This window comes from Protopterus annectens, chromosome 2.part1 (assembly GCF_019279795.1).
Source record: "Protopterus annectens isolate FY-2018-M chromosome 2.part1, PAN1.0, whole genome shotgun sequence".
In the NCBI taxonomy this organism is placed as follows: Eukaryota; Metazoa; Chordata; order Ceratodontiformes; family Protopteridae; genus Protopterus; species Protopterus annectens.
This window is the reverse complement of record NC_056729.1, coordinates 641,596,972-641,622,678: the sequence shown is the minus strand read 5'-3', so window position 1 is coordinate 641,622,678 and position 25,707 is coordinate 641,596,972.

The following is a 25,707-nucleotide window of genomic DNA, read 5'->3' as shown; positions in this document are numbered from 1 at the left end:
TGTTACTATTAATTATTAACTCATTAATAAGCTGTCATGCTCTGTACAGCAAAGTCCTTGCTATGGGGAGAAAGGAGGGGTAGGATAGTGCAAGCAACATTAATACATACACAGGATAAGGTTGGCTTACTAAGTCTACCTGTTGGAGCTGCAGTATTTTTGCAAATGATGATTTGCTGTACTATTCAAATTATATGTTAATGAAATATTTTATATGGATAGATATACAGATGTTTACAGTTAACTATATAATAAGAATATGAAATGTCATGAAATAATAATTTTACCTACAGCTGTAATCAAATCCAAGATAGTATGAAAAAATATAACTTTACAAATAGGGGAATTATCTCAACATTACATCTGGCAGCCTAAGAACTGTTGCAGTTCCTGTTTCACAGTACTATCTTTACTCTCTGTTCCCACAGTACAGCAGATTTAAGCATATGTTTGTGAAGGCAAATGGACTACTGCAGCTAAAACTGAGTTCTTCAGCTTTAGCCATCGGAAATTAAACAGCATTCATCACCATTTAACACTGGTGCACTATGCCAACCTTTGTGCAAATGCTGAGCAAAAAAAGTGAAGGCTTTTCTTTGGATCATTTCTGGAAATGTGAGTTGTGTGTGATTCTACTTTTTGACAAGATTAAACATGTGAAAATGGGATTGATTGGACAATGATAAAAGTGGGGGTGACAAGCAGAGGATAGGGCAGGGGAAAGAATACAGGAATATCCAGGAAGGTGGTGGTACAGCACCATAGCTGTCTACTTATTCAGAACATAAATGTTGAATTGTACAAAGAATTTTATGCATTTGGAGAGTCACCAGACCAGAGATATGTGACAACAACAGAATAATGTTGTAGAGCCAATTGTACCAAATCAAGTGTGCCTAGAAGATTCATAGGTGAAGTGGAGAACTATGTATGGGGCATATATTTTTTTGTGGGACAGATGCAGATTTGGACACTGATGCCCATCTCTATTATAACTTCCACAAGCCCTGTCAGCTCCTGCTGGGTCACAAAATCACCACCTCCAATCATACTGCTCCTGGAGAGTGCCACTGCACTAGCAGTTGGGCAGGGCTACCTGACACAGGTGGAGAAAGTAGGGCTGGGTTTGTGGAGGCAATGCTGACAGGTTGTGAACTCAAAGTGTTGGGTGTCTGTGCTGCCATCTGTGGAGGAATAGTGGTCCAAGCCACAGTTATTGGTCTACCTCTATGTGTTCTTGGTCATTTTTTTCCAGCGGCATGGTATGCAATCAGCAGAATGTTAAGAAATTATAAAACCACAAAAAAAAAAAAAAAAAAAAGACAGAGATGAGGAGACAAAAATAGATAGAATTAGATCCATGGCATGTCACATAATTTTATTTTTTCAATACACTTTTTTCCCAATACATAAACAGGGGGATTATACTGCATCTCAGTATATGGTCTGGGCTTGGGATAGCTTGGTGAAGGCTGCCTCCAGTGCAGCTGTCATTCCACACACTGGGGAGCAATGTTGTAACTATTATAATGAACTATAAACCTGCAAACAGAACATCCTAAACTGATGGGAGGATGAATTTAGTACTACAAACACCCCTCAGTTGTGTAAGCATACTGACTCATAACATGTCTATGGTATGGCATTAATTATCTAGCCAGCCAACACAGATATTCATTATGCCATCCTATATATATATATATATATATATATATATATATATATATATATATATAGAGAGAGAGTCCCAAATATGTCGGTGCTCGTATATACTGCTGTGCGCGAACCAACAACAGCTATTCAGCCCATAAACACTTCCAAAACCATAGTTCAGCACTCGCCATCAATTCCGAACTGGAATAGAAATAAAGAAAACCAAGTGGGATACAAGGCTTTATTCGCTTACAGTCTGCCCACAGACCGGTTTCGCTGAAAGCGAAACCGGTCTGTGGGGCAGACTGTAAGGCGGAATAAAGCCTTGTATCCCACTTGGTTTTCTTTCTTTATTTCTATTCCAGTTCGGAATTGATGGCGAGTCGAAACCGGTCTGTGGGGCAGACTGTAAGGCGGAATAAAGCCTTGTATCCCACTTGGTTTTCTTTCTTTATTTCTATTCCAGTTCGGAATTGATGGCGAGTGCTGAACTATGGTTTTGGAAGTATATATATATATATATATATATATATATATATATATATATATATATATATATATATATATATATATATATATATATATATATATATATATATATATTCTTACAGCTGCATAAGAAATAGCAGCGCACCCACAGCTGCACCAGGAGATAGTAACTTACCTCAGACCAATCACTGTGGCTTTGACCACCATACCTCTACTGGGTAAGTATGCCTGAGGTTCAAATGCAAGCCAGATAAATATTTTCAGGCTTTCACTTCCTAGCACCTTGAGCAAGCATACCTCAACCTTGATAGCAAGCATGCATGCCTTCTCCAATATCTCTTGCTGCTTGCATTAGGTAATGGGAACACCAGCTTGACTTTGTGTGGGTTCAGTACTCAGAAGTAGCAATTAAGTTTTATTACACGATAATATTTCTAAAATATTAACAGCAGTAATGAATGACAGGAACAGACTGATTAAGGTAAATGCAATTATTACACATGAATGCATATATCTGATATGGTATAGGGAAACAACAGATACTATTTCATATATATCCTAGCAATGAGATTTATTTTCTGACGTATTAATACCTTCCCATCATGTCTGTATGTGGCAAAGGTGTACAACAGTTAATTATCATATCTCCAAAAAAAATAACTGTGAATCAAGCAATGAGGCAGTATAAAAAACTTTTATTAAAATGACCACATAAGCACTTTCACAGTTGAGACACTGCTTCATCAGATGTTCAAAGGTTTTAACTCATACATATGCTTTAAATAGTACAAAGCATCAGACTAACAACCAATCAGAAAAATTTCCTCCAAATACATTATTCTCTCCATTGGCGTTTAAAGTGATAGCACAAGATATTCTGTATATATATATATATATATATATATATATATATATATATATATATATTTGTGTCAAGTCATACAATCTTATTTATACAAAGGTCTATTTTTCAAGAGGGGTTTAAGCGGTACCTTATCATTGAGGCTAAAACCGGCATCAACCTGCAGTCTGATTATCCATTTTGCTTCAGATACCTCACTTTCATTCTCTATATCCCCTCCTCTATAACCAGCTGTTACTCTCTCCATAACTAAAAACTTAAATGTATGTGTGTGCCCAGAGATGTGTATGTGCTTGGCTAATGCATTATTAAGATGTCATTTATTTATATTATACATATACTCTCTTATTCTACCTCTGAAATGTCTGTTGGTCTTGCCTGCATAAAATATTCTGCAAGGGCAAACTGCTAAATAAACCACATCAGATGTTTCACTGTGACACCCGTGCCCTGGCCCAGCAATCAAGAAGCCTCAATCCTCACTACTAACACCAGTGAGGGGAATCTCAATTAGGAGGAAAGGATAACAAATACACACAGTAAAGTGCAATTTCCCTTAAGAGCACACAGAGATCACAGTCAGTCTGAGGCTGGTCACTCCCTTGCTCTCCAGGTCCTCAATAAGACTCCCCACTGGCACAGCTATAGGGTCCAGATCTCAGCCCAGCTGGGCAAGCTAAAGCCTCCAGCATCCTCTCTGTCCAACCAGTGCTTCGTGTCCCTGCCCAAGTAGCTGACACACACACACACTTTGAGATAAGAGTTTATACAACCACATAGACACTGCTGGGAAAGGCTGGCACAGGTTCTCCAGCTGTGCCCCTATTACCCAGACTATATGGCAGTACCGCCTGCCACCACCCAGCTAATATTTATCAGCTACTCAAAGACCCTTAAAAGTGTGTCCAATTATGACTATGGAATATTATTATCCAATTGATAGTATAACTAAACAGTCAAGGCTATTAGAGTGACTTGGTACAGTAACCACTATAAATATGCAATGTACTCTAGAGCTTAAATTATCTCTACACAAAACAGCTACAGTTAAAGGTTTTAAAATATTTCATAATAAATAATAAAAACACAAGACAATACTTCTTACTACACAGTGCTAGTCGAGTTCAGAAATCACATAAAGATACTTAAACTAATTCAGTAGTACAGTTCTGACATCACAGAAAAACACTTAGTCTAATCTTTCTAGTTTCTAGCTATTTCTAAAAGAAAACACAAGTCTAAGATAACTTACATAAGAAAACAGGCAGAGTGCTGATGAGTTTGATGGTCAAGACAAAAAATGCTTAATCCTCTCTGGTTCTCTCTGTTTAAATTGAAATTGCAGTTCTGAATCACATTACATCATTCTTCACACTTTCCTGGGGTTCCCAGGCTACACATTACATCATTCTTTACACTTCCCTGGGTTCCCAGGCTAACAGAAACTGTATTTACATTCTTAACATCTCCTTTTGTTATCTTGCAGCTGGTCAGGAAACAGAGCAATAAAAATACATTTGCATGTTTAAATCTAGTAATTTACCTCTTGATGAAAACAATAGCAAGAATTTCTTCCTCTAGACCCTTCAGCACCACTGTTTACATCAAATGGTCACCACATGCTTTACTTTGGTCAGTAGAGTGCACTGTTGTCACATTTTTCCAGTTCCACATGTAACAGTCTTTCTTTACATTTAAGACAACAAGCCTGTTGTTTATATTCATATTTACAAATGACAGAATTATCTGCAAAATGCTATCTGGCTAGGCTGGCAGCCTTCACAGTCATAACTAGCTGCTGTATTAAATTTAAAAACTTTATTAAAACCTGGGTGTATAAAATCCCCAGTGGAATCACTATATCTTCCAAAGCTGCATTTCCTGCAAGGAACTGTAATCCCTCCCGTTGATCTGTGTTTAAATCTTTAAAATAGCAAAGCATACATTTCAAATTTCTCTTATTCTTAAAAGATAATTTAGGTTTGTCTCCTACAATATTCTTAATGGTCAAGTCACTAGTTAGTATAGGCCAGTTTTTCTTCACATCTGTTATAACATTAGTGTTGTTCCCAAAAAACATGGGCATGAGTACCGTATCACAGGTGGGCTTGACAGAAATATTTGTGGGTGACACTTCTTGGGAGAAGTATGGTCTTGCTGTAATATGTCTACGGACATCAATATCTGAAAGTGACCCTTCTATATCTTGGTTCTTATAGCTCCTTTCCATCAATCTAACTTTTAAGTCATTTAAATCAACCTCAAATTTTCCATCATCAGGATTCAGTCTCGACATCCTGAATCCTTGTCCTTTCACTATGTTCTTAAAGACGTGATTGGGATGCATGCTGGTCTTATACAATAAATTATTTCTATGACATCCTTTCTTATAAATTGTAGTGCAAACTGTGTTATCAACTTTCTTGTAAACTTTTACATCAAGAAAATTAATTTCACTCCACAAGGTATTCATATCAAACCTCAGGAATGATGTACTTCCATTTAGGTGGTCAAAAATTAAAGATAATTCACATTCAGCGCTATCCTATAATAGAAACAAGTCATCTACAAAGCACCTATAAAAAATAACTTGTTTACATCTACAGGTCCATAAAAAGGTGTCATTTTCCCATTTAGCCATCATTAAATTTGCATACCTATTTGCTGTGGGCGTACCCATCACAACATCTTCCTTTTGCAAATATAATTCCTGATCAAATAAAAACACATTGTTTTCAAGTATTAGTTCCATCAACAAACATACTAGATCTATAGAACTGTGAGTTGAAGATCCTTGCAATACTAAATAACCTCTGAGCATATCAATGTCATTCACATTAAATATAGTGAACAGGGACTGTACGTCAAGTGTGACAAATAAATTTCTAGGATCCAGAGATATCTCATTTAAAAATTTATATAAATCAATTAAGAACTGTTTTGTGTCCCTTAGAATGTATTCATTCTTGTCTACTATCAGTCTTAACATTTTCTCTCTATAGATAGATAGAGGTTCAGTGCACCATCTCCGGACAGAAACTATAGACCTGAATGGTGGGCATAATGGATCTTTGTGTATTTTGGGAAGCCCACAAATCACTGGAATGATGGGATCATCTACCAAAAAATACCTGAACATATCATAACCAATACACCTGCAAAGTAAACATTCATATAATGCATTGTAAATCCTAGATGAGATAACATTTATATAAGATTCAGGTACCTTTTCATATACCTTATCATCACTTAATATATTTTTCATAGAATCAGAATAATACTCATGGTCCATAATAACAACTGGACCACCCTTGTCAGCAGCTTTAATAATGGATAGATCACTCTTAAGATGCTGCAGAGCCTCCCATTCATTGCTATTTAAATTTACATCTTTCTTATTCTTTTGATTCATTACAGTATGCAACTTAGATTCGCATATCTTACTAAAAGTCTCTAAAATCGGGTGACTGATGGTTTTCTAAAGTTACTTGCTGAATTACTATTATCAAATAGTAACTTTAAACCAACAGTCCTATCAAACATTTTAAGTCCACAATGGCTTCAGTTAGCCCTACTGCTTGTGAGGGTACAAACAACAAGCCTTTTTTTAATAAAGAGCACTCACTGTGATTAAGTGGCTTTGATGAAATGTTCTATAATAATGCATTGTTAAATCTTGCCACATCTTCTTTATAGTCCATGGCTCGTTTTTTTCTCTTGTATCTTCCTTTTCACTCTCGCCTGGTTTATTGTATGAGCTCTTGGAGTTTGAGAAAGTCAATTTGCATCTTTGTTGAGACTTATTGGAAAAATCTGGTAATTCAAGTCATCTTTAGGTGCATGTGTTACACTGGAATCAGCATCAGATGATATATTAGTCACTCTAACAGCTTCTCTGCTCTCATTGTGTTGTACTATAGTGACCTGTATCACTAGAGGTGCATTATCTTTCCTTTTGGCTCCACTGTTCTTTCCCGGTAACAAGTGAGCGTCACTAGTGACACTGGTGCTAGATAAGCTCAAACAGTTCATACCGGCCCTGACATCTTCATTACTTTTCTGGATGCCAGTAGATACAGATGTAATGGTCGTTTTGGTGGTATTCAAGGATGGGGCTGATGCATCATTCATGCGTTCATTAGTTCTTGGCCATACAAACACATGCCCTTCCTTGAAATCTGTTTTATCTCTTTTCAGTTTACCAAACTTAGATCAAAGCAGTTTCTTTTCAAACCAAGTCACAGAATCAATTAAAGCAGTTAATCTCTCATTGACAAGTTCATCAGGAAACTGCTTATATAAAACACATTGTGCTTTCTCTATTTTTTCTACTATTTGTCTCTCTTCATCAATAGAAAAATCAGTGAGCAGATGTATGTATTTAAAGCTTAACTCAAGGTTAAGCTTCTGCCATTTAGACAACAAAAGTGGAAATTTCTCTCTGTACGTGGGCATTTTCAATATTCTGAGGCCACGAGGAACAACATTAAACTCAAGACAGGTTTCCATGTGATATCACTGAGTTTGTAAGCATTTCAGTCTACACATCTCATTCTCAATAGAAAGAATGTCTTTCAAAAAAGACGTATTTTATTTATTTATTTATTTATTTACATTTGTTGACTGGGCTAGTCTAACTGGATACATGTCCATTTTCAGTAGAGGCTCGGGGAGAAAAGCTCCAAGCATAGACAGAAAAACATTATTATATAATATTAATATAAAAAGCTATTATCAAGTTCAGATAATAACAGTATTGGAATATTTGTGAAAGAAAAAAACAAAAATATTCCCTTCTGAAAGAGTAATACATTTAAGTTATAACAAGTTTTTTTTTTTTTTTTGGTTATAATAACAGTATTGGAATATTTGTAAAAGAAAAAAAACAAAAATATTCCCTTCTGAAAGAGTAATACATTTTAAAAAAGTTATAACAAGTTTTTTTTTTTTTTTTGGTTATTGTTAGTACAGGTAGGAAACATACTACAGCAAAAAGGACATTGACAATTTTGAGCAATATAGTACACTGGAGAAGTGAAGTAAAAGGGAGAGCAGGAATGAGTAAAGTGGAAAATCAGTCAGGGTTCATGCAGGGGCAAAGCCAGTGAGTTTTAAAATGTTCTTTGAGATGTTTTTTAAAAAGATGTGTGGAAGAGAGAGTAGAAAGTTCACTTGGAAGCTGGTTCCAGGCTTTACCCACTGTGTTAGTGAAAAGTGAGTCTCCAGCTTTGTTTTTAGATTTAATAGTGGAAACTAGAAGCTTATTGGCTGAGCGAAGAGTTGTAAGGTTTTTGAAAGGGGTAGTTAGATTAGTGAGGATTGGGGTATTATTAGGGTGGAAAAGTATCTTTTGGGTTATAGTAAGTTGATGACAGAGTAGTTGGTGCTGCAGTTCTTACCGTCCCAATTGTTTGAGGTTGAGACAGTGGCGGGTTCTAAAAGGGTTGCCAGTAGCAAATCTGGCTATGTTATTATAGTGGCAAGTTTGTTAAGGTTGTTTTTAGAAAGGTTAGTATAAATGGCAGAAGCATAAAACAGGGTAGAGATCAGATGAGTCTGGGCTATAGTGGTACTGGCTGTTGGTGTAAGGAAGGATTTGATTCTATACAGGAAACCTAGTTTTTTGTTGACAGATTTTATGGTAGTGTTGATGTGATCGTCATAGCTAAGGTTGTTGTCTATGGTTATGCCCAGGAGACTGGTTGTGGTATCAGGGGATATGGTGGTTCCATTGTTAGAGGTTATAGTGAAGGGAAATTGTGGTGACTTTAAAGTAGGAGTAAAGAGTAATAATTTTGTTTTTTTGGGGTTCAGCAGGAGGCAGTGTTGCATGAACCAATTTTCAACAGTATGAAATACAGATTGGGTGAGGGTCTGAAGTGTGGTTGGGGACCTAGCTGAGCAGATTAAAGTAGAATCATCAGCATATTGTATGCAGGTGGCTTGAGGAAGTTTAGTATTTAGGTCATTAATAAACATTGAAAAGGGAAGAGGGCCTAGGATAGAGCCTTGAGGTACTCCAAGGTTTACGGGGAGGGGAGTTTAAAGCTTATTGTCCCAAAGGACTGCTTGATGTTGGTTGTCTGCGTCCGGTGAATGGGCTTTTAATGCCTCCATAAGCAGATTATGGTTGACCATATTGAAGGCTTTTGAAAGGTCGATAAAGCAGAGGAAAGAGAGTTATTGTTATGATTTTTGTTTATACAGTCAGAAAAGGATAGCAGGGCAGTTGAAGTACTATGGAATGGTCTGAAACCATGTTGGCAGTTGGCAAGTAAATTGTTGTGGAGAAGATGGTCAAGTAGTTGTTGGTGGATGCATTTTTACATTATCTTAGCTATAGAAGAGAGTAGGGCAATTGGTCTAAAGTTGGAAATATCAGTTGATGTCCCACCTTTGTGTAGAGGAATGATGTGAGAGACCTTCAATATAAGAGGGATTTTACTTTCTGAAATAGTTCTGTTAATAAGGATAGAAATAGGGAAGGCAATGACTTTAGCTGCAATTTGCAGGTATTCTGCTGGTATACAGTTAGCAGAAGGGGTGCATGGCTTGAGTTTGTGAAGGAGATTATGAACGAGGGATGTAGGTACTGGTTGTATGTGAAAAGAAGGAACTGAATTTGTTGTGGTATTAGGTGGGAGGGAGCTAGTGGGTGGTAGAGTATTAGCTAGAGTTTCTATGGCTTTCTATAAAGTAGTTGTTAAAGGAATCAACTATCAGTTTAGGGTTATCATGGGTGATTCCTGATGGGGTGGGAGACTTGGTGTGCCCTGGGTGAAGTAATTTGTTCATAGCTGACCAGAAATTTTGTGGTTTTTGTTTGTGGGTTTGTTGGAGGTGAAGGTAAAAGTTTTTTTTGTCTAGCAGAATTTCTTTTTTGGTGGCATTTCTTAATTGTTTAAAGTAAAGGTGGTCAGAAGGGCTTTTAGAGGCTCTCCACTTGGCCCAGATTTTATTTCTTAGGTGGATTTTTTGCCTAGTTTGTTTTGTGAGCCATGGGGCAGTTTTGGCCTTTATTTGGGATGAGCGATAGGGGGCATGGAAGTTTAGGATTTGAAGGAATCTAGTATTAAAGTAGGTGACTGCTTCATCAAGTTGAAGATGGAGCAGTGGTGACCAGTTACATGCCTTCAATTCTGTTTGGAAGTTCTCAGGGTGAAAGTTTCTTTTTGAACGGGAGGTTTTGAAAATAGTAGGATTGGGCCTATGAAGTTTTTGTTTAATTATATAGGTAAGAGCATGGTCACTGATGTCATCTGGAATGGGTTCCTGGTTTATAAGTAGTAGGGTGACTGTTTATGAGAATCCAGTCTAGTATGGTTTCCTTACCACTTTGTTTGTGGGTTGTAGTAGGGGTGGTTATCATTTGTGAGAAACCATAAAGATTTATGTGATTAATGGGATTGGGGTCCTACAGGTAACCCAGTCTATATTAAAGTCACCTAACACAATGGTTTCCTGGAGTAGGTGGATAGATAGGCCACTAAGTATATTTTCTAGAGTACTGATATTGTTGCCAGGGGAAAGATAGGAACAGATTATATAGATGGATTTATAGCTATTGATTTGCAGATTGGCTACAAGGGTTTCTGCAATGGAGTTTGTGGGAAGTGGCACATTGAAGGGTGATACTTGGAGTTCTGATTTATAAAACATGGCTACTCCCCCACCTTTTTTGGTAATATGGTCTTTTCTCAGGATGTTATATCCTGGGGGGGGGGGGGGTAAACTCATGGTCTTTGGTTGAAGGTTTAAGCCAAGTTTCAGTAATACAGAGGATATCAAATTTGTGTACATCTAGGAGTGGATGAAGATGGGATATTTTATTGTTAATGCTATGGATGTTAAGGTGAGCTATCAGAAGGGAGTTAGATGGACTTGTTGTGGTAGAGGTGGTGTGGGGTTTTTGGTTAAGTGGGTCACTGGGAAGTCTTGTATCGGGACTAGGGTTTGGATGGATATCACCATCTAAGATGGGATGTTGTTGGAAGTAAAGTCCATAAAACTTGTATCATGTTTCTTCCTTTCAAAGACTGCCTTCCCATCCATCAAATGATTACTGTGGCTCCTTAAACAATCCATTAATTTCCCATTAAACAATGCTACATTCATGGGTGGGACATAGTCAAGTTCCAGATCTACTATACTGCCTTCAGCCGTTCCTCCAAGTATCAACAAAAAACAAAAATAGCAATGAACAATAATTGTGGCACTAAGGATAAATTATTCACTTAAAACCAATAAATATGTCCAAAAAAACATAAAAGTGAATCAAGCAATGAGGTGATATAAACAACTTTTATTAAAATTACCACATAAGCACTTTCACAGTTGAGATATTGCTCCATCAGCTGTTCAAAAGTTTTAACTCATACATATGCTTTAAATAGTACAAAGCATCAGACCAACAACCAATCAGAAAAATACCCTCCGAATACATTATTCTCTCCATTGGTATTTCAAGTGACAGCACAAAATATTCTGTGTGTGTATATATATATATATATATATATATATATATATATATATATATATATATATATATATATATATATATTAATCTATATTTGTCTATATATATATATATATATATATATATATATATACATATGCATATAGATATAGATATAGATTATATATATATGACTTAGGTTGCATATGTCTGTATTGCGGAAGAAAAGGTTTTGATTTCTTGTTTCTACTCACTTGTGAATGACTGTTTATATAACTGTTGAACCTCATTGTACTTCAGTTAGTACAGTAAGTACAGCAGTCGAAGTAGGTATTTCTCTTGTTGTACTTGTGCAAATGATGGTATAAGATCACTTAGTATTGTAATCACCAGTCATATAAGCTATTACTGACATAACTGAACACCTCAGACAAATGATCTGTTTAGGGGTGTATACATATCCATATGAGAGCACTCAATTATGTAATATTTCTTTTCCTTTCAGGTTCCACACTTACTGTGTCATTACTACAGGTACAAATTGTTTCCTTGGGGCTTTTTGCTGTCTGATGCTATCAGAACACAGCCATTACATGGTTAAGCAATAGTAGTGGAGTTTGACATGCACCCATTTTCATATTTGTATGTGCATGGGATCTTTGACTTTGATTTAGGTAGTGAGTGTGTGTGCTTACTTTGCATCTTAGCCAGAGCCAGTGTATACTGTGCATGCCTTTGTCTGCCAACACCATCTACAGCTGGTGGTTGGTTCTCCCTCAGCCTCTTCATTTGTATCTGCTGCTGCTGGCCCTGCCTAGGGTTCTTAAAACTGTGGTCCTGCCTCTTGCTGTCCTTGTTGAAGATGTTTTCTGAGAATTATATTATGCAACATGGGACAGATTGCAAGTATTTGTGCAGAGGTGCCTAGGTCATAATCCAGGGTGCCTCCTGATGTATCTAGACACTGGAACCTTGATTTGATCCAAACACATGTTCTGTTATACTCCTAGCTTGAGTGAAGGCCTCATTGTATTCTTGCTTGGTGGGGTTGTGTGGGTATCTCATGGATATCATGATCCCGAACTCCAGTGCATAAACTGCATTCCACACTAGATGCCGTTGTAGAAAGCCAACCCTAGCAAACTTTAAGTACAGCTCGCAGTTGTACCATATCTGTAAATCATGAAATCTGCTTTGGTTATCTGTACAGACACTGTAGATGATGCCTTGGGCGTTACAGATAACCTGACAATTTATAGACTGGCACCCTTTTCTGTTGATGTACCTCCTTCCCTGTTCATTGGGTGGAGCTTCTATTTTTATGTGTGTGCAATCTTCAGGGAAGTGTGCTATTCCATTAAATCTCTGCATGGTTCTTGTTCTCTCCTGCGGGGTGTGTATGAAACAGATGTGATCTCTTGCATATTGTAGCACTGCACTTAAAACTGATTTAATATTCTAGAGGGCGATGCCTGTGATACCCCTAATGTATCTTCTGTGGGTGTCTGGAAAGTTCCAGTAGCTAGTATACATAATGCTGCACACACCTTTGTTTCCACTGGGATGGGTTCTCCATGATTTCCCTGGGGCCTAAGGTGGGGGCTGCAGAGGTTGCATAGTTCCTCTACTGTTTCCCTGCCTACCCTTTATCTCTCTGCAACCTCTGTGTCATGCAGTCCATGATAAGTCAGTTCTTCTTCTTGCCCGAGGTCTGGCAGCAGCAGCACTTTGGTTTAAAGCCTGTTGCACATACAGCATAATGATAGAAAGAAACATGTTAGGGTTGCTGCTGCTTCTAAGTGGAATCATGCCTGTTTTCCAAAAGCTTTTGGAGATCAAGGCAAAAGTGTGCACTGAGTATACACGATTGCATTATAGTTTTCTGAATAGTTCTGCCATGATGGATTGATTAATTAGCAAAATAATCGGCTCTTTATGCTGTCCTTGGCATATTCTGCTGTTTCCCATTGTTTTGAGGTGCTACACAACATGTAGAGACATTTAATGATTACCAGATAGAGCGCTATCGTGTTAGCAGCATGCCACACCACACATGATGGTAGAACTTGGTGTAGCTGTTAATGAATCCAGTCCATTATCTCTTACATCTGTCATCAGATCTTCTAATCTAATATTCAGTGTTAGGTTGTCATTCATTAAATTTGTTTCAACTACTTTGCATGATATGCATACTTTAATTAAACTGTATGTATGATGTGGGTATACTATATATACAGTGCCATTCTGGTTTGGTAAACTATGCTGTGTGAATAATATAGCTTATATTATGAGGGAATTTACTGACAATTTGTATTTGCCCTAGACTGTGGCTGAAATGGATCCATATTAATCATTTCACTGTTCAAACTACTAAAGATTAGATAAGTAAATAAAAGATTAGATGAGCATGTAGAAATTAAGAAAATATATCAAAAGTGATCTAAAGGATAAGAAATCAGAGCAAACACACTTCTTTCAATAATATCAGATTTATAGTTCTCTTGAAGTAATTCGTTGTCCATTCTGACTATATTACACTGCAGTCACTTGAGTCAGAAGTAAATGAATCTCATGACAGAAGAAAGAGCATGTAAAAATAGGACAGTGATATATGTTTTCCATTATGAAACCAGTGAGCAATGTTTATTGCCCAACTTTGGTACCATTTTACTGCTAAGATGCAAAACATATTTTTCTCCTCAATCCTTCCATGACCATGTAGTTCTCATTCACCCTGTCTTATTCTCCCCTTTCATGCTGTCTGAGGACACTGGGATAGGGAGGTAAAAGTTGGAACTGGACCTGTCATCTGGCAGGAGTTCAGAGGTTTTTGCATCTCCTATTCCCACAGGATGGCTGATGACAGCATTCCATGCTGGTCCAGTAGTGTGTTCTTGCTTCCACATCCACACTAATTCCAGCTACAGTACCACACACACACTGCTTGCCAGGCCAATGTACCCATCCTCTGTCCATTCTGTGCTTAAAGTGTTAGCTGGCCACCAGCAGATGTCAGTTTTGCAATGGTCTGAATCTCCTCCTCTCTCATCATCCTTGACATAACATCTGCAATTCATTCCCATCTCTCAGCCAACTTTTCTAGTAAAAAAGCCATACTTTATACCTCCCAGATTAGCTGACTACAGTTCTGTACGGTTTCTGGAACTACAAATAACTAACAATGAAAGTTTATCTTTAATGTGTATGTGAAATCAGGATGTCAAAAAACTTTTTTTTAGGTTAATATACTTTATTCCAATTCAGAGAAAAAGAAGAGAACATTACAACAGCCAGTAGTGTAGCAATGAATAGAACATTCACTCCAACCCAATACATACCGAGAGATCACATTAGTCAGACCCTTGAAACTGCCCGTAATCCCATATCATGTTCACATCATATTTTGCACACTGCCCTCAAATTCAGCTTAAAGCTTGAGAACCATCTTCTATCTTTTCTTGCCTTTTCTTATACAGAATTTTAACCATATGACATAGACCCATCATGGTTAACATGTCTTTTCAGTGTTGTGTAGAAGGTGTGAACAGTACCTCTGTGTAGATAAACTAAGGCGGTAATCCCCATTTCAAAAAATGGGCAACAGAAAGATGTGTTCCGATTATAGAGGGATTGGGTTTCTCAGTTGTGGATTCCATTCTAGCCATGAAACAGTGGATCAGCTTTGTCCTTATACAGGTAATGGACAGGTCATGGGGGTTTGTCAGTACTGTCTACACAATTTTTGTAAACCTGGAGACTGAATACGAGTGCATACCCCAGAATATCTTAAGGTACTGTTACGAGCTGCATGCGTTACAGTTTGTGTGTATGAGGAGTAACATTTGTATTGATGTTCTCAGTGTTAAGACGAATATGTTTACGGTAGGTGTAGAACCACAGCAAGAGTGCGTCTTCTTCCCTGTTCTTTATTTTCATTGATGGGATATTAACTCATAGCCAAGCCCTACAGAGCATCTTGCTTGGGGACATAAAGGCTGCACCTTTATTACTTGCATATGATGCTTAATAGGACATGCTGGAGAGACAGATTTGTGACCCAGAGGCTCCCAGCACTCTGGAATAGAATCCCAGTCCATATCAGGCAGAGCCCCTCGCTGACTCTCTTCAAGAGAAATTTTGATGAGTGGATGGGAGATCGTAGGTTCACCCCAGGGATCACTTCTGTGTCACTACTAGACAGAGGCACAGTAAACTAACCTAAAAAGGGCACAGTAAAACCCATTTTTAAGGGGTGGCAAAAGCCAAACACACTCTGGCTAGGCTGATAAATGCTCTAGGGCATATAGCCTAGTATCAACCTATGAACCTATGAATATGTTAGAGAGTTGAGCAGATCAAGCCAGTTTAATTGCTCTGACAGAAGACAATGGTGGCTCCTGTGAGGGAGACTGGTGACAAATTTAGCTATTTTATTGTAGCAGGTGGCAAGTTTCTTTCTTTGACTATTGTTTATGTTTGTTAGGATAGGAGTGATGTATAAGAGAGTCAGCAGTAATAAGAAGGTGGTGGCTAGAGTTTTTCTTGCAGTATCTGTAAGGAATCCATTGATCTTACAACGGGAACCTAGTTTTGGGTGTGTACATTTAATGGTGTGAAGTATATGGTGGTCATTTTTGAGACTGTTGTCTATTATAGTATGTAGAACTGTCGGTTACAGTTTCAATGACAGTATTATTTGGTGACTTTATGGTAAAAGATTGCTTTTGATTTTGGCAACTTTTTGAGGTGAAAAGCAATGCCTTAGTTTTGTTGGGGTTGAGTAAGAGGTTTGATTCTTTGAGCCAGGTTTCTACAGAGTAGAATGATTTTTGGGTAATGTCTTGCAGTTAATTTATTGTTGAAGCTGCATATATTAATGTTGAGTCATCTGCATACTGTACTACACTAGCAGGGAGAGTGGAGGTGTGTGGGGGGTCATTAATGAATATATTAAATAGAAGAGGACCCAGGACAGAACCTTGAGGGACACCTGTAGTAACTGGTTGAAAGGGTGAGTAGGTTTGTTGGCTTCCAGATAGGTAGCTAAGGAACCAAAACAAGGAGTATTGTGAAAGTCCTACTGAGGAGAGTTGGACGAGCAGTTGCTGGTGCAAGACAGTATCAAATGTCTTTAACAAGTCTAAGAACATGGTTGGTTTATTATATTGTTACAATGTAGTACAGCAGTAGTGCTGCTGTGGTGTGGTCTAAAGCCATGCTGTGTTTCTGAGAGCAGGTTATGTGAGGCTAGGTATTGCATCAGCTGCATATGGATGCATTTCTCTAATATTTTGGAGAGGGGGGAGAGAATTGCTATTGGTCTGTAGTTATTAAACTCTGTAGATGTGCCTGTGCAGTGGTATGATGTAAGTTTTCATTCCACAGTGATGGGATGTATCTTTCTGCTATAGCCCAACTAATTATTATGGACACAGGGAAGGCTATGACTTCTGCAGCCATTTTTAGGTAGCCTGATGGTAATTGGTCTACAGCTACAGAAATAGTTTTTAGTTTAAGGAGCAACTTCCTTACGAGTGAGGTAGGTACTGGACTAAAATTGAAGAGCTGTATGTGGTTTTGATTGGACAGAGGTAGAATAAGGGGGGCAGATGTGTTAGTGTCTAAGAGAGAGATAATACTGATTGTATAAAGTAGGAATTAAACTGTGTGGGGATAGAGTCTGTCATACTGTCTGGTTTTGGAGATGGATTATTAGTCTTGTCAGGGTGGAGTAGTTTATTTAGTGATGACCAAAAAAGTTTTGGGTTGTTTATATGTTTGTCTTGTAGCTTGGTATAGCATGTTTGCTTATCCTGTTTGACATGGAGTTTTGCAAGGTTTCTAAGATGTCTAAATTGCTGGAGGACATTTTGAGTTCTATTTTTATACCAGTTTTTCCAGGCTTTATCCCTTTTAATCATGATTTTTTTGTTTCCTTTGTCACCCATGGTGCAGGGTTGGACTCTACTCTTTTATTATGCAGTGGTGCTAGATTATTTAAGGTGTGTAAGAATACAGCATTAAAGGGTTCTGCAGCAGTATCTAGCAGTATTGTTGTAAGTACATTCTAGTTATATTGTTTGTATTAGCAGTATTATATGGTGCTCTTTGTTGACATTATACAACAATACGTGAACCTGCTAGAATACAGAACAGATATGTGTTTTGGTCATGTTTCATGATTTACTTGTTTGTCATGACAGTTGCAGTTAGTCAATCCTTATAGGAATGCTACAAGTGTATTATTAAATACACAAAGGACCAAACATTATTGCTGTTGGAAATGTGGCTTCTGGAAACATTTTTTAATCAAACAGGTTTATTGGATGACACAGAAATGATGGAAAGTTGGTGACAGGAATACCCAATACAGACATAATAATACATTAGTGTACGTTTCATTTCTGCACATATTTCTGTTGTGTTACTGTTTGCTTTTATCAGCATAATTATTCAGGCAGGTTCTTTATAAAATAGGCTTCACAATAGAGAGAAAGCACATTAATATAGCAGCAAGATAGCTTAAGGAAAGGTGTAGCCAACATTTACATCCACAGGGGTCATACAAAACATTCAAAAACATTTTTTGCATACATCTGGATTTGAACCTTGAGAGCACTGAAAGAAAAGCTTAGTACCCGGGTATTATCTAAGCACACCACATTGAAAGTCATACTTCATATGTGAGCATCATCTCATCATGCCGCAAAGGATTTACTACTTCACACCATTTAAATACATACACAGTAGAAGGACGGTGAGAACATACTGAAGCAGAAGGGGAAAACAGAGAGATAGACACAGATGAACAGAGAGATGGAGACAGATGGACAGAGAAATAGCAACAATATTTTTTTGTGGGACACGTAGGACCATCTGTATGTTGTGTTACTATTAATTATTAACTCATTAATAAGCTGTCATGCTCTGTACAGCAAAGTCCTTGCTATGGGGAGAAAGGAGGGGTAGGATAGTGCAAGCAACATTAATACATACACAGGATAAGGTTGGCTTGCTAAGTCTACCTGTTGGAGCTGCAGTATTTTTGCAAATGATGATTTGCTGTACTATTCAAATTATATGTTAATGAAATATTTTATATGGATAGATATACAAATGTTTACAGTTAACTATATAATAAGAATATGAAATGTCATGAAATAATAATTTTACCTACAGCTGTAATCAAATCCAAGATAGTATGAAAAAATATAACTTTACAAATAGGGGAATTATCTCAACATTACATCTGGCAGCCTAAGAACTGTTGCAGTTCCTGTTTCACAGTACTATCTTTACTCTCTGTTCCCACAGTACAGCAGATTTAAGCATATGTTTGTGAAGGCAAATGGACTACTGCAGCTAAAACTGAGTTCTTTAGCTTTAGCCATCGGAAATTAAACAACATTCATCACCATTTAACACTGGTGCACTATGCCAACCTTTGTGCAAATGCTGAGCAAAAAAAGTGAAGGCTTTTCTTTGGATCATTTCTGGAAATGTGAGTTGTGTGTGATTCTACTTTTTGACAAGATTAAACATGTGAAAATGGGATTGATTGGACAATGATAAAAGTGGGGGTGACAAGCAGAGGATAGGGCAGGGGAAAGAATACAGGAATATCCAGGAAGGTGGTGGTACAGCACCATAGCTGTCTACTTATTCAGAACATAAATGTTGAATTGTACAAAGAATTTTATGCATTTGGAGAGTCACCAGACCAGAGATATGTGACAACAACAGAATAATGTTGTAGAGCCAATTGTACCAAATCAAGTGTGCCAAGAAGATACATAGGTGAAGTGGAGAACTATGTATGGGGCATATATTTTTTTGTGGGACAGATGCAGATTTGGACACTGATGCCCATCTCTATTATAACTTCCACAAGCCCTGTCAGCTCCTGCTGGGTCACAAAATCACCACCTCCAATCATACTGCTCCTGGAGAGTGCCACTGCACTAGCAGTTGGGCAGGGCTACCTGACACAGGTGGAGAAAGTAGGGCTGGGTTTGTGGAGGCAATGCTGACAGGTTGTGAACTCAAAGTGTTGGGTGTCTGTGCTGCCATCTGTGGAGGAATAGTGGTCCAAGCCACAGTTATTGGTCTACCTCTATGTGTTCTTGGTCATTTTTTTCCAGCGGCATGGTATGCAATCAGCAGAATGTTAAGAAATTATAAAACCACAAAAAAAAAAAAAAAAAAAGACAGAGATGAGGAGACAAAAATAGATAGAATTAGATCCATGGCATGTCACATAATTTTATTTTTTCAATACACTTTTTTCCCAATACATAAACAGGGGGATTATACTGCATCTCAGTATACAGTCTGGGCTTGGGATAGCTTGGTGAAGGCTGCCTCCAGTGCAGCTGTCATTCCACACACTGGGGAGCAATGTTGTAACTATTATAATGAACTATAAACCTGCAAACAGAACATCCTAAACTGATGGGAGGATGAATTTAGTACTGCAAACATCCCTCAGTTGTGTAAGCATACTGACTCATAACATGTCTATGGTATGGCATTAATTATCTAGCCAGCCAACACAGATATTCATTATGCCATCCTATATATATATATATATATATATAGAGAGAGAGAGAGAGAGTCCCAAATATGTCGGTGCTCGTATATACTGCTGTGCGCGAACCAACAACAGCTATTCAGCCCATAAACACTTCCAAAACCATAGTTCAGCACTCGCCATCAATTCCGAACTGGAATAGAAATAAAGAAAGAAAACCAAGTGGGATACAAGGCTTTATTCCGCCTTACAGTCTGCCCCACAGACCGGTTTCGCTTGTGAAAGCGAAACCGGTCTGTGGGGCAGACTGTAAGGCGGAATAAAGCCTTGTATCCCACTTGGTTTTCTTTCTTTATTTCTATTCCAGTTCGGAATTGATGGCGAGTGCTGAACTATGGTTTTGGAAGTATATATATATATATATATATATATATATATATATATATATATATATATATATATTCTTACAGCTGCATAAGAAATAGCAGCGCACCCACAGCTGCACCAGGAGATAGTAACTTACCTCAGACCAATCACTGTGGCTTTGACCACCATACCTCTACTGGGTAAGTATGCCTGAGGTTCAAATGCAAGCCATTTAAATATTTTCAGGCTTTCACTTCCTAGCACCTTGAGCAAGCATACCTCAACCTTGATAGCAAGCATGCATGCTTTCTCCAATATCTCTTGCTGCTTGCATTAGGTAATGGGAACACCAGCTTGACTTTGTGTGGGTTCAGTACTCAGAAGTAGCAATTAAGTTTTATTACACGATAATATTTCTAAAATATTAACAGCAGTAATGAATGACAGGAACAGACTGATTAAGGTAAATGCAATTATTACACATGAATGCATATATCTGATATGGTATAGGGAAACAACAGATACTATTTCATATATATCCTAGCAATGAGATTTATTTTCTGACGTATTAATACCTTCCCATCATGTCTGTATGTGGCAAAGGTGTACAACAGTTAATTATCATATCTCCAAAAAAAATAACTGTGAATCAAGCAATGAGGCAGTATAAAAAACTTTTATTAAAATTACCACATAAGCACTTTCACAGTTGAGACACTGCTTCATCAGATGTTCAAAGGTTTTAACTCATACATATGCTTTAAATAGTACAAAGCATCAGACTAACAACCAATCAGAAAAATTTCCTCCGAATACATTATTCTCTCCATTGGCATTTAAAGTGATAGCACAAGATATTCTGTATATATATATATATATATATATATATATATATATATATATATATATATATATATTTGTGTCAAGTCATACAATCTTATTTATACAAAGGTCTATTTTTCAAGAGGGGTTTAAGCGGTACCTTATCATTGAGGCTAAAACCGGCATCAACCTGCAGTCTGATTATCCATTTTGCTTCAGATACCTCACTTTCATTCTCTATATCCCCTCCTCTATAACCAGCTGTTACTCTCTCCATAACTAAAAACTTAAATGTATGTGTGTGCCCAGAGATGTGTATGTGCTTGGCTAATGCATTATTAAGATGTCATTTATTTATATTATACATATACTCTCTTATTCTATCTCTGAAATGTCTGTTGGTCTTGCCTGCATAAAATATTCTGCAAGGGCAAACTGCTAAATAAACCACATCAGATGTTTCACTGTGACACCCGTGCCCTGGCCCAGCAATCAAGAAGCCTCAATCCTCACTACTAACACCAGTGAGGGGCATCTCAATTAGGAGGAAAGGATAACAAATACACACAGTAAAGTGCAATTTCCCTTAAGAGCACACAGAGATCACAGTCAGTCTGAGGCTGGTCACTCCCTTGCTCTCCAGGTCCTCAATAAGACTCCCCACTGGCACAGCTATAGGGTCCAGATTTCAGCCTAGCTGGGCAAGCTAAAGCCTCCAGCATCCTCTCTGTCCAACCAGTGCTTCGTGTCCCTGCCCAAGTAGCTGACACACACACACACTTTGAGATAAGAGTTTATACAACCACATAGACACTGCTGGGAAAGGCTGGCACAGGTTCTCCAGCTGTGCCCCTATTACCCAGACTATATGGCAGTACCGCCTGCCACTACCCAGCTAATATTTATCAGCTACTCAAAGACCCTTAAAAGTGTGTCCAATTATGACTATGGAATATTATTATCCAATTGATAGTATAACTAAACAGTCAAGGCTATTAGAGTGACTTGGTACAGTAACCACTATAAATATGCAATGTACTCTAGAGCTTAAATTATCTCTACACAAAACAGCTACAGTTAAAGGTTTTAAAATATTTCATAATAAATAATAAAAACACAAGACAATACTTCTTACTACACAGTGCTAGTCGAGTTCAGAAATCACATAAAGATACTTAAACTAATTCAGTAGTACAGTTCTGACATCACAGAAAAACACTTAGTCTAATCTTTCTAGTTTCTAGCTATTTCTAAAAGAAAACACAAGTCTAAGATAACTTACATAAGAAAACAGGCAGAGTGCTGATGAGTTTGATGGTCAAGACAAAAAATGCTTAATCCTCTCTGGTTCTCTCTGTTTAAATTGAAATTGCAGTTCTGAATCACATTACATCATTCTTCACACTTTCCTGGGGTTCCCAGGCTACACATTACATCATTCTTTACACTTCCCTGGGTTCCCAGGCTAACAGAAACTGTATTTACATTCTTAACATCTCCTTTTGTTATCTTGCAGCTGGTCAGGAAACAGAGCAATAAAAATACATTTGCATGTTTAAATCTAGTAATTTACCTCTTGATGAAAACAATAGCAAGAATTTCTTCCTCTAGACCCTTCAGCACCACTGTTTACATCAAATGGTCACCACATGCTTTACTTTGGTCAGTAGAGTGCACTGTTGTCACATTTTTCCAGTTCCACATGTAACAGTCTTTCTTTACATTTAAGACAACAAGCCTGTTGTTTATATTCATATTTACAAATGACAGAATTATCTGCAAAATGCTATCTGGCTAGGCTGGCAGCCTTCACAGTCATAACTAGCTGCTGTATTAAATTTAAAAACTTTATTAAAACCTGGGTGTATAAAATCCCCAGTGGAATCACTATATCTTCCAAAGCTGCATTTCCTGCAAGGAACTGTAATCCCTCCCGTTGATCTGTGTTTAAATCTTTAAAATATCAAAGCATACATTTCAAATTTCTCTTATTCTTAAAAGATAATTTAGGTTTGTCTCCTACAATATTCTTAATGGTCAAGTCACTAGTTAGTATAGGCCAGTTTTTCTTCACATCTGTTATAACATTAGTGTTGTCCCCAAAAAACATGGGCATGAGTACCGTATCACAGGTGGGCTTGACAGAAATATTTGTGGGTGACACTTCTTGGGAGAAGTATGGTCTTGCTGTAATATGTCTATGGACATCAATATCTGAAAGTGACCCTTCTATATCTTGGTTCTTATAGCTCCTTTCCATCAATCTAACTTTTAAGTCATTTAAATCAACCTCAAATTTTCCATCATCAGGATTCAGTCTCGACCTCCTGAATCCTTGTCCTTTCACTATGTTCTTAAAGACATGATTGGGATGCATGCTGGTCTTATACAATAAATTATTTCTATGACATCCTTTCCTATAAATTGTAGTGCAAACTGTGTTACCAACTTTCTTGTAAACTTTTACATCAAGAAAATTAATTTCACTCCACAAGGTATTCATATCAAACCTCAGGAATGATGTACTTCCATTTAGGTGGTCAAAAATTAAAGATAATTCACATTCAGAGCTATCCTATAATAGAAACAAGTCATCTACAAAGCACCTATAAAAAATAACTTGTTTACATCTACAGGTCCATAAAAAGGTGTCATTTTCCCATTTAGCCATCATTAAATTTGCATACCTATTTGCTGTGGGCGTACCCATCACAACATCTTCCTTTTGCAAATATAATTCCTGATCAAATAAAAACACATTGTTTTCAAGTATTAGTTCCATCAACAAACATACTAGATCTATAGAACTGTGAGTTGAAGATCCTTGCAATACTAAATAACCTCTGAGCATATCAATGTCATTCACATTAAATATCATAGTGAACAGGGACTGTACTTCAAGTGTGACAAATAAATTTCTAGGATCCAGAGATATCTCATTTAAAAATTTATATAAATCAATTAAGAACTGTTTTGTGTCCCTTAGAATGTATTCATTTTTGTCTACTATCAGTCTTAACATTTTCTCTCTATAGATAGATAGAGGTTCAGTGCACCATCTCCGGACAGAAACTATAGACCTGAATGGTGGACATAATGGATCTTTGTGTATTTTGGGAAGCCCACAAATCACTGGAATGATGGGATCATCTACCAAAAAATACCTGAACATATCATAATCAATACACCTGCAAAGTAAACATTCATATAATGCATTGTAAATCCTAGATGAGATAACATTTATATAAGATTCAGGTACCTTTTCATATACCTTATCATCACTTAATATATTTTTCATAGAATCAGAATAATACTCACGGTCCATGATAACAACTGGACCACCCTTGTCAGCAGCTTTAATAATGGATAGATCACTCTTAAGATGCTGCAGAGCCTCCCACTCATTGCTATTTAAATTTACATCTTTCTTATTCTTTTGATTCATTACAGTATGCAACTTAGATTCGCATATCTTACTAAAAGTCTCTAAAATCGGGTGACTGATGGTTTTCTAAAGTTACTTGCTGAATTACTATTATCAAATAGTAACTTTAAACCAACAGTCCTATCAAACATTTTAAGTCCACAATGGCTTCAGTTAGCCCTACTGCTTGTGAGGGTACAAACAACAAGCCTTTTTTTAATAAAGAGCACTCACTGTGATTAAGTGGCTTTGATGAAATGTTCTATAAAAATGCGTTGTTAAATCTTGCCACATCTTCTTTATAGTCCATGGCTCATTTTTTTCTCTTGTATCTTCCTTTTCACTCTCGCCTGGTTTATTGTATGAGCTCTTGGAGTTTGAGAAAGTCAATTTGCATCTTTGTTGAGACTTATTGGAAAAATCTGGTAATTCAAGTCATCTTTAGGTGCATGTGTTACACTGGAATCAGCATCAGATGATATATTAGTCACTCTAACAGCTTCTCTGCTCTCATTGTGTTGTACTATAGTGACCTGTATCACTAGAGGTGCATTATCTTTCCTTTTGGCTCCACTGTTCTTTCCGGTAACAAGTGAGCGTCACTAGTGACACTGGTGCTAGATAAGCTCAAACAGTTCATACCGGCCCTGACATCTTCATTACTTTTCTGGATGCCAGTAGATACAGATGTAATGGTCATTTTGGTGGTATTCAAGGATGGGGCTGATGCATCATTCATGCGTTCATTAGTTCTTGGCCATACAAACACATGCCCTTCCTTGAAATCTGTTTTATCTCTTTTCAGTTTACCAAACTTATATCAAAGCAGTTTCTTTTCAAACCAAGTCACAGAATCAATTAAAGCAGTTAATCTCTCATTGACAAGTTCATCAGGAAACTGCTCATATAAAACACATTGTGCTTTCTCTATTTTTTCTACTATTTGTCTCTCTTCATCAATAGAAAAATCAGTGAGCAGATGTATGTATTTAAAGCTTAACTCAAGGTTAAGCTTCTGCCATTTAGACAACAAAAGTGGAAATTTCTCTCTGTACGTGGGCATTTTCAATATTCTGAGGCCACGAGGAACAACATTAAACTCAAGA